The sequence below is a fragment of the Chrysochloris asiatica genome, unplaced genomic scaffold (genome assembly GCF_000296735.1).
Source record: "Chrysochloris asiatica unplaced genomic scaffold, ChrAsi1.0 scaffold00213, whole genome shotgun sequence".
NCBI classification, from domain to species: domain Eukaryota; kingdom Metazoa; phylum Chordata; class Mammalia; order Afrosoricida; family Chrysochloridae; genus Chrysochloris; species Chrysochloris asiatica.
In genome coordinates this window covers 1044297-1053539 of record NW_006408731.1, presented here as the reverse complement: position 1 = coordinate 1053539, position 9243 = coordinate 1044297, and the positions used below count along the sequence as shown (strand labels likewise).

Genomic DNA, 9243 nt, shown 5'->3' with positions numbered 1-9243 from the left:
TCTGACACCAGCTTTTCCAGTTCCTATTGACCACTCACCACCTTCATTTAAGATTTTAAAAAGGGGCAGATGTTGGGAACAGCTGAGCCAAAGGTCCCTGACTTGGTATAGTTTAACTGAAGGATTGCAACTGAACAGTTGTGGTCCAGAAACTCGGGCTGCTTCCTAGTCAAAGTCTCCACCTCCCACAGAGGAACTTGCAGGGCTGCCTCATGGTCTGGGAACTTGCAAGGTCTTTCCTTGTATTTAGCTATGTCCTTTGGCTTAGCCTGTGCAACATTCTAGCTGCCCTATCTCTGTTTCCCTATGAACTACATTTTTCTGATAAAGTCCCACTTACTGCATGCATCAAAACACCAGATGTTATTCTTTTCCCTGTCCCCAAGCACCTCTGCTTGAGCTGTGTATAAAATAAACTCACTGCCTAGGTCTGTGTTGCAATATCTCCATCAGAGTGCTGTGTCCCACCTGATTCCAACTATTTCTATTTTCAAATGTGTCTTGAGTCTTTCTTTTCTTTCTCATCTCCTGTCACCCCTATTCGGGTTTAATCTCTCCATGTGAGTCATGGAGAAAAGCCAATAGTTGGATGCGACAGTTGGCCCCAGCAGTGTTGGCTCCAGCAGTTGTGTTGGCTCCAGCATGACCTATGTATAAAATTTATCAAATGTATCAATAAATGAAAATGGGCCTAATTTATCTACTGAAAAAAAAAAAAAAAGATTTTCAGATTAGCTAACAAAGCAGAAAAAACTCTATGCTATATTCAAGAGACTCAACTAAAAAAGAATTAGAAAGAATAAAAGGAAGTAGCCTTCATGGGGGAGAAGTAGAGGAAATGTCCCTGGGAGATAACAAGGTTGGTAGAGAGACAGGCAACGATGGTCTTTTGGGTAGCTTGCAGTTGCTTCTTGGAAAATTCCAGGCCATTTTATAGCTTGTCTAGATTACACCTGGAGAGAAGCCTGAGTGAAGTTGTCAGTCTTGGAGTTGACCTTCTGGGGGATCTGCAAAAAAGACCATGTCACCAGACAAGAACTTATGCTTGAATCCAAAATGAATGCTGAAAGTCTGCTTGTCCATGTCCTTCATTTCCATTTCCAGAACATTTTCCTTCAAGGAAATGTTGAAATGTCATTTTTCCTGTTTTAGTGGAACACCCACTTTCACTAGGAATTCCCAAAGCCACTCCTCACTGTGCACAGAGCAGAGCTTGAACCTGGAAACAGTGTAGTATGTGTGGCAGAAACATAGAGACACCAGCACTGGTAGATAGCGAGGTGGAGGCAACTGCATGCAGTCCACAGAAGGCAGGCTCCGCATCTTGCTTCTGGTTATTCTGCTGCAGGACACCAACATCAATCATGCACTTCATTTGGGTGATCTTCTCTTGAATGCACTGGTATGTCAGCCACATGTTTCACCATAGCATGTTGTTCAGATCCCTGGACATTATCCATCCTAAGTCGAACATCACCATGAACAAGGATGTCTGATAGTATTCATACTGGTTTTTGTTATTGTTATTGTTAGGTGTTGTTGAGTTGGTTTTAACTCATAGCAACCCTATGCACAAAAGAAAGCAACTGTGCCATCCTCACAATTGTTGTGCTGGAGCCCATTGATGCTGGTACTATGTCGATCCGTCTTGTTGGGGGGTTTTCCTATTTTTGGTTGATACTCCACTTTACCTAGCATGATGTTCTTCTCCAGGAAATGGTTCTTCCTGATAATATTCTGAAGTATAGAGATGAAGTGTTACTATTCTGTCTTCTAAGTACTTGGAATATGTCCTGATATTGTAGATGCTGTTGTTGCTGCTTGATGTTGTTGCATGTTTCAGACTCACAGCATTTCAAAGCACAAGAAAACAAAAACACTGCATGGTCTTTTGCTATACCCACAATTGTCATGTTTGAGTCTATTGTTGCACCCAATGTGTCAGTCCATCTCCTTGGTGATTTTCTTTCTTTTTTTTTCCTTCTATTTTGTCAAGCATGATGTCCTTTTCCAGGGGCTGGTAACTCCTAATAACATATCCAAAGTTTGTAAGACAAAGTCTCACCATCTGGCTTCTAAGGAGCATTCTGGCTGTGCTTCTTCCAATACAAATTTGTTTGTTCTTCTGGCAGTCTTTGGTACTTTTAATATTCCTCTCCCATACCACAAGTCAAATGAATCAATTATACAGTATTCTTTATAGTCATTGTCCAACTTTCACATGCATATGAGATTACTGAAAATACCATGGCTTGGGAAGGTGCACTTTAGTCCTCAAACTGACGTCTTTGCCCTTTAACACTTTAAAGAAGTTTTGTGCAGAAGATTTGCCTAATGCAATACATTGTTTGAGTTTTTGAATGTTGCTTCCATGAGTGTTGACAGTAGATCCAAGCAAAATGAAGTCCTTGACACCTTCAATCTTTTCTCCATTTATCATGATGTTATTTATTGGTCCAGTGGTGAGAATTTTTGTTTTCTTTACACTGAGGTGCAACCCGTACTGAAAGGTGTGGTCTTTGATCTTCATCAGTAAGTATTTTAAGTCCTTTTTAAACTTTCAGTAAACAAGGTTGTATCATCTGTATATCAGGTTGTTAATGAGTCTTCCTCCAATCTGGATGCCACGTTCTTTTTCATATAATTCAGTTTCTTAGATTATTTGCTCAACATACAGATTGAATAAGTATGATGAAAGACTACAACCCTGCACACACCTTTCCGAATTCAAAATCATTTATATCCCCTAGCTCTGTTTGAGCAATTGCCTTTTGGTCTATGTACAGGTTTCTCATGAGCACAATTAAGTGTTCTGGAATATACATTCTTTGCAACATTATCCATAACTTGTCATGATTCTCATAGTTGAAAGCTTTTGCATAATTAATAAAGCACAGGTAAACATCTTTCTGGTATTCACTGCTTTCAGCTAAGATGTATCTGATGTCAACAATGATATCTGTCATTCCACATCCTTATTTGCATCCAGCTCAAACCTCTGGCAGTTCCTATCAATGTACTGTTGCAGCCATTTTTTGAATTATCTTTAGAAAAATTTAACTTGCATTTGATATTACTGATATTGTAGGATGATTTCCATATTCTTTTGGAGCATCTCTTTTTGGAATGGGCACAAATATTTATCTCTTCCATTCAGTTGGCTAGGTAAGTGTCTTCTAAATTTCTTGGAGTGGATGAGTTAGTGTTCCAGTGCTACATCAATTTGTTGAAAGATTTCAATTTGTCTTCCATCAATTCCAGGAGTCTTGTTCTTTGCCAATGGCTTCAGTGCACCTTGGACTTTTCCCGCCATTACTGTTGCCTCTTGATCATGTACTACCTCTTGAAGTGATTGGGAATCTGACAACATTCTGGTACTATTCCTCATGTTTCAATATTCAATATTCTGGCGTTATCTGACAGTGTTCCACTGCTATTCATAAGGTTTTCAGTAGCAAAACATTCAGAGGTAGTCAGCCTCTCCTTTTTTGCAATCTTTGTCTAGAAGCCTAATTGAAATTTGTCCACCATGAGTTACCCTGCTGGTATTTAAAATACCAGTGGCATAGCTTCCAGTATCTCAGTAATACACAAGTCACCACAGAACAATAAGCTGGCAGGCAAGTGGTGGGATATTCATACTGTTCATAGTCAAAATGGATTTCTGTTCTTTGGGATTCTGCTTTTTGCTGCCTCCTCTTCATGTGTTGGAGTCTTGGTGTGGCATTGTAAGATAAGCACTGGACAGCTAACCCCCAGGTCTGTGGTCCAAACACAACAGATGTTCCTTGGAAACCCAAACAGGGTCATTATGGGTCAGAACCAACTCAATGGCACTTAGCAACAACAACAACATCAACTTCATGGTTTGCTCCATTATTTCCTCTTCTGACCATGAGTACTTCTTAAAAGATTATGACCCATCACTTTCATTTTCTGAATACTCTTCGTCTTCCTCTTCTTTCCTAACGATGCCACCAAAGGCAGGAACTTCAAAGTCATCATCTTGTTTGATGAGTAGTTTGATCTGGGTATCACTGTATATATTCATGGTATTGATTACCCTGTTGCTGTCACATACACAAAAATAATAGTATCTTCTTCACATCCAATAGGTTCACATTAACTCCATAGTTTATGAAGATAATAATGAAACTGTTCTTTATGTATGCCTTTATGTTCAAGAGATGCAATTTCAAATTCTTGTCACCCAGAAACTAAAACCAGTATGCACTACATATGGTCACACTGGAACACAACTGAATGATAATGCAGGCTCACAGACAGTTCATATCTGAGGCCACAAAGAGAATGTTTGCTTTTGGACTAGTTAATAGAATGCAAAGAAATTTACACAAATATGTCCATGGTGGCAGGACATCTTATAAAGCAGCTGTCTGAGTCTGCTCAGTTAATAGCGGTTCAAGTCCTTTGTGTGTCTGACCAGGAACTGGAACTGCAATCTACTGCTGTTGATGGCCACCACCATCCCTACCCCAAGTATGGAGCAGGGCAAGTGATCATGATGGACATTCCCCCTGAGACCAACAGTTCAAACAAAAATAACTCTTTTGGGGAGTGTTTGAGAAGGCTTCAGAGACCACCAGCTACTAGACACTTCACAGCCACTTGAACTGCCTGTAATTGAACTAAAAGCAGAGGATTGGAGCACGTTTAGGGGTGTGCCTGCTTCTCTCCTCTTCTGAGGAGTTTGCTTTAATCAGAAATGACCTTCTTTTCCTTATTTAGATACACTACTTTTATTTAGACTGAAAATTATGGACATAGTTTTAGATGCAGGGAGAGTTTGTTTTTATTTGAATAAAATGCTATTTGAAAAAAGAATAAAAGGAAATAAAATATTTACATTCATTAAAAAATAGTAATGATCATGGTCTTGAGATTTTACAAAGACAAATTAAGGGCTGTAAGTCTTAAATGGAACAAAGGGACTGTTTATGCTAAAGACTAAACTGTTTATTGTAAATATAATGGCTATTAATACATATGTCCAGTTAACACATTGTTGTTGTTGTTGTTGTTAAGTGCCATCGAGTCGGTTCCAACCCATAGCGACCCCTGTACAGGGTTTCCGAAGGTGTAAAGTAGAAAGCCTCATCTTTCTCCCACAGAGTGGCTGGTAGTTTCGAACCACTGACCTTAAGGTTCGCAGCCCGATTCATAACCACTACGCTACCAGAGCTCCTTAGTTAACACATAGTCACCTAAAATTGAGATAAATGACTATACAGGAAGACATACCATTCAAGAGTCATAATTCATATTATGTTCTAAAAGCAAGGAGATTTATTGAAGGTTTGAAAGTAGTCTGGACTGAAGAAAATGTCTGATTTCATGAAGCGAAACAAATGCTTCAAAAATGGTAAGGCAATGAACACATATTTAAGGAGTTAGAACAAAGAACCTAAAATGCATACTTTAACTAAGTAGAGGTTACAAACTTAATTCAACATAAGGCAGGTTTGCTGAAAGTGGGGTCTAGAAGGGATTGGTTTAGTGTACACATATGTTCCCATCAAAATGTTTATAGGGAATAATTATTGCAGGAATATGAAGTAGGTAGAAGGGATAGGAGAAAGGTGAAATAGCTTACTCATGTAAAACCTGTCCAGGTACCTAGAAAATTCAGAAAATGTTGAAGCTAAAGCCTTGTTTGTTTCTGGAGACAGTTTCTACATCTTTATCATGAGGTCATTTTATGCAAATTTATTTGTGTCAATACTCCCTCCTTGGGTACATTTCTTCTATATTCCAACATGACCACAGAGGGAAAGCATTTCCCTAACTATCCATGGTTGCTAGTCAGACAAAGATCCCAAAAGTGAATCATTGTTAAAAGTCTATTTTGATTCTCCTGAATGCAGCAGGTCCTGGTTTAGTTGAATCATATTACTTTAGTTAGAGAAGGCTTCATGGGTTTGTCTTTACAATGACCTTTTGATCATGGATTTTATGGACCATCCTGTGATTAACTCAAGAAGTTATCTTCTGCATGGGTTTTCAGTCATAGACATTTATTATGCTCCCTAGTTGCTGATGTAGAAGCATTTATGACCCCAGTCACTATTAATTTTGATTTTGTCACCACTGGTACCTTAAAAACCTTGGATGCCTTCACAATGCTATGGCAGTCTTGGATCGTCATCAGTAAGTATTTTAAGTCCTCTTCACTTTCAGCAAGCAAGGTTGTATAATTTGTATATCACAGGTGGTTAATGAATCTTTCTCTAATCCTGATGTTACTTTTTTCTTCATGTAATCCAGGTTCTTGGATTATTTACTCTTCATACAGATTGAATAAGTATGGTGAAAGAATACAACCCTGGTGCACACCTTTTCTAATTTTAAACCATCTGGTGTTCCCTCACTCTGTTCCACTAATTCTCTCTTGATCTTTGTACAGGTTCTTCATGAGCACAAATCAAGTGTTCTGGAATGCTCATTCTCCGCAACGTTGCCCATGACTTGTCATGAACCATGCAACTGAAAGTCTTTGCATAGTCAACGAAGCACAGATAAACATCTTTCTGATAGTCTCTGCTTTCAACTAAGATCCATCTAACATTAGCAATGACTCTGGCTTGAACCTCTGGAAGTTTTCTGTCAATACATGGTTGCAGCCATTTTGAATGATCTTTAGCAAAAGTGGTGCTTGTACAATCAGTTAAAGAAGGAATAGGATATTTGAAGTTCAATATTAACAACCAGTTTTGATAATGGCACAGGTACTCTTTGCGCCATAGGGTTTTCTTTTGTTGGGATGTTCTGCCAGAGAAAAGTGAGTCCTGAAACTAATCACTTTGGGTTGTAATAAAAGTAAAACAGACCCAGGGACATACACAGAGGAGGATGCCATATGAAGACAGACACACTTGGCTGGTGTATCAACAAGCCCAGAATAACAAGGATTGCTGGTGGCTACTAGCAGTGGAAATAGACAAAGAAGGCCATCCCCCTAGAGCCATTCCCTGAATTCAGATTTATAGTCTCATGAACAGTAAGAAACTTTAAATTCTGTTCTTTAAAGTCACCCACTTGTGGTAGTTTTCACTATGGCAGTGCTAGTAACTAAGACACATGCCAAAAATCTGGAATAAAACTGAGCAACAACAGCAACTAATAAAATAACTATAAAAAGTAAGAACGATCTCATAAACATTGATTCAAAAATCTAAAATAAATTATTAGTAAGTAAAAAGAACCTTGAGTTAAACAGTTTTACTCTAGAAATGCAATGGTCATTCACTACCAGAAAATGTATTATCATAATCCAATATATTAAATTACCTATGGGGAAAATCATATTGTCATCTCTATTGATACAAATAAGATTTTGACAAAATTCAATATCAATCAATGTTAAAAAGTTCTTAAAATGTATGTAAAATAAACCCTCAATAAAATTCAGCTGAATGAAATTCTTAGGGAGGCTAGGCATGGAACCCTTACAAGTATTACAAGAATAAGAGAGTTAGTACAGGAATTAGGGATTTCAGGAATGTGAAAGGAGATGGGAGAGTGAAGATCAAAGCAGAGTTGGAGACAGTTACTAATAATTGTATTTTAGAGCACACAAAGGACTTTATGAGGTACAGTCAAAAAGTACTGCTACTAGGCTTCCAGTTTATATATTATGGGTTTAATCCAAACAAAACCTGTCTAAATGTGTCTCTGAAGCCAGTGAATAGCTGCAGACAAAGTCTCTCAATAGTACACTTGCTTAGTCTCCAGAGGGTGCCTTAAAAAAAAAAAAGGCCAATTAAAACTGGTTTCCAAAGTGATATTTTGGGCCAGTTTAATTCAAGGCAGAGAGGTTGCTCAGAAAGTTATGGTGACTTTTTAAAAAATTTAATGGTAAGTAGTCATTAAAACATTGCTTGGTGGTTTCCTTAAAAATTCCAAAGGGTTTGGGAGTCCTGGTGTTGTGCTGTGGGTTAGTGCGCTGGTCTGCAAAATGGCTTTAAACCTCATAGTCGGCAGCTCAAGCTCACCAGCTGCACCTCAGAAACCTACACAGGGTCGATATGAGTCAGAATCAACTCGACAGCACTAAACAACAACACAACAACAAAACGTTCAAGAGATAGAAACACTACCTTCAGAAGGATATGGACTTAGATGGATGATATATTGAGAAACAATAGCTTCACATTTTGATATTTCTTTATTTATCAAAGGTTTCTATGACTTTATAGCAATACTATTTTACTTACCCTCAAATTTCATGTCATTTTGTTGTTGTTGTTAGGTGCCATCGAGTGCCATAGGTTCTGGAAAATAATGATTTCCGCTACATTTCTGTCTTAGAAATACCACTGGATTTTTTCTCATTAACAAACTCTTAACCTGCATGATCAGAAAATGAGATCCTGAAAATGTAGTTCCCAGCCAGAAATGATAATATAATGTGCCAGTTCCATGCACTTTCTTAAAGATACATTTATCTTTGTCATCTCTTTACTTGAATGCTTGTTGTTGTCCTTAGCTGCCATGGAGTCACACTTAATTCATGGCAACTCATGGGCAATGGATGAAGTGTTGCCCTGTCCTGTGCCAGTCTCATGATTGGGTACAGATTGGATCACTGTGAATCATAAAGTTTTCATTGGATGAGTTTCCAAATTATATCACCAGGCCTTTCTTACTTGTCTGTAAGCTCTGCTGAAACTGCCAACATCATAGCAACATGTAAGCCCCCAGCGTCAGGTGTGTTGACTCAGGAATTTCCCACATGGAAGGCAAGAATTCTACCATAAAGCCACCAATGCTGCTTATTTTAATGTTTAAATCACAGTGATTTAAAAGTCATACCTTCTTACATTAATGCTGCTCATTTGTAAGTTTGTTATATTTTTTTCTCTCTTGGTATTTATATCTTTATATATTTCTCTATATATTTTTATATGCTTGGCTCTTATGATGGACTAATAGACAATTAATGTAAGTGTAGCAATGATTGTGAGGTTGGTGCAAGACCAGGAGTATTTCATTCTATTGTTCATAGAGTCACGCTGACTCAATGGCACCTAACAACAACAAAAAGTTTATTCTACATTAATTATAACTCAATAATGCTGGCTATAAAACCTGCTTTTCAGTCTTTGTGAAGCCTACTCTATATCAAGTTTACATGCACACACAATGCTTTGGACATTCCACCTGAAATTCTTGGATGTTTACAAGACCCTGATTACCAATATTTGCTTCTCCAATACTGTGAGA

The 9243-nt window shown here is 38.1% G+C and overlaps 1 pseudogene; it reads right to left on the bottom strand.

Moving 5' to 3' along the window:
- Positions 1 to 537: 537 nt before the first annotated feature.
- On the bottom strand, positions 538 to 5276 carry LOC102818199 (annotated as a pseudogene).
- Positions 5277 to 9243: the final 3967 nt, after the last annotated feature.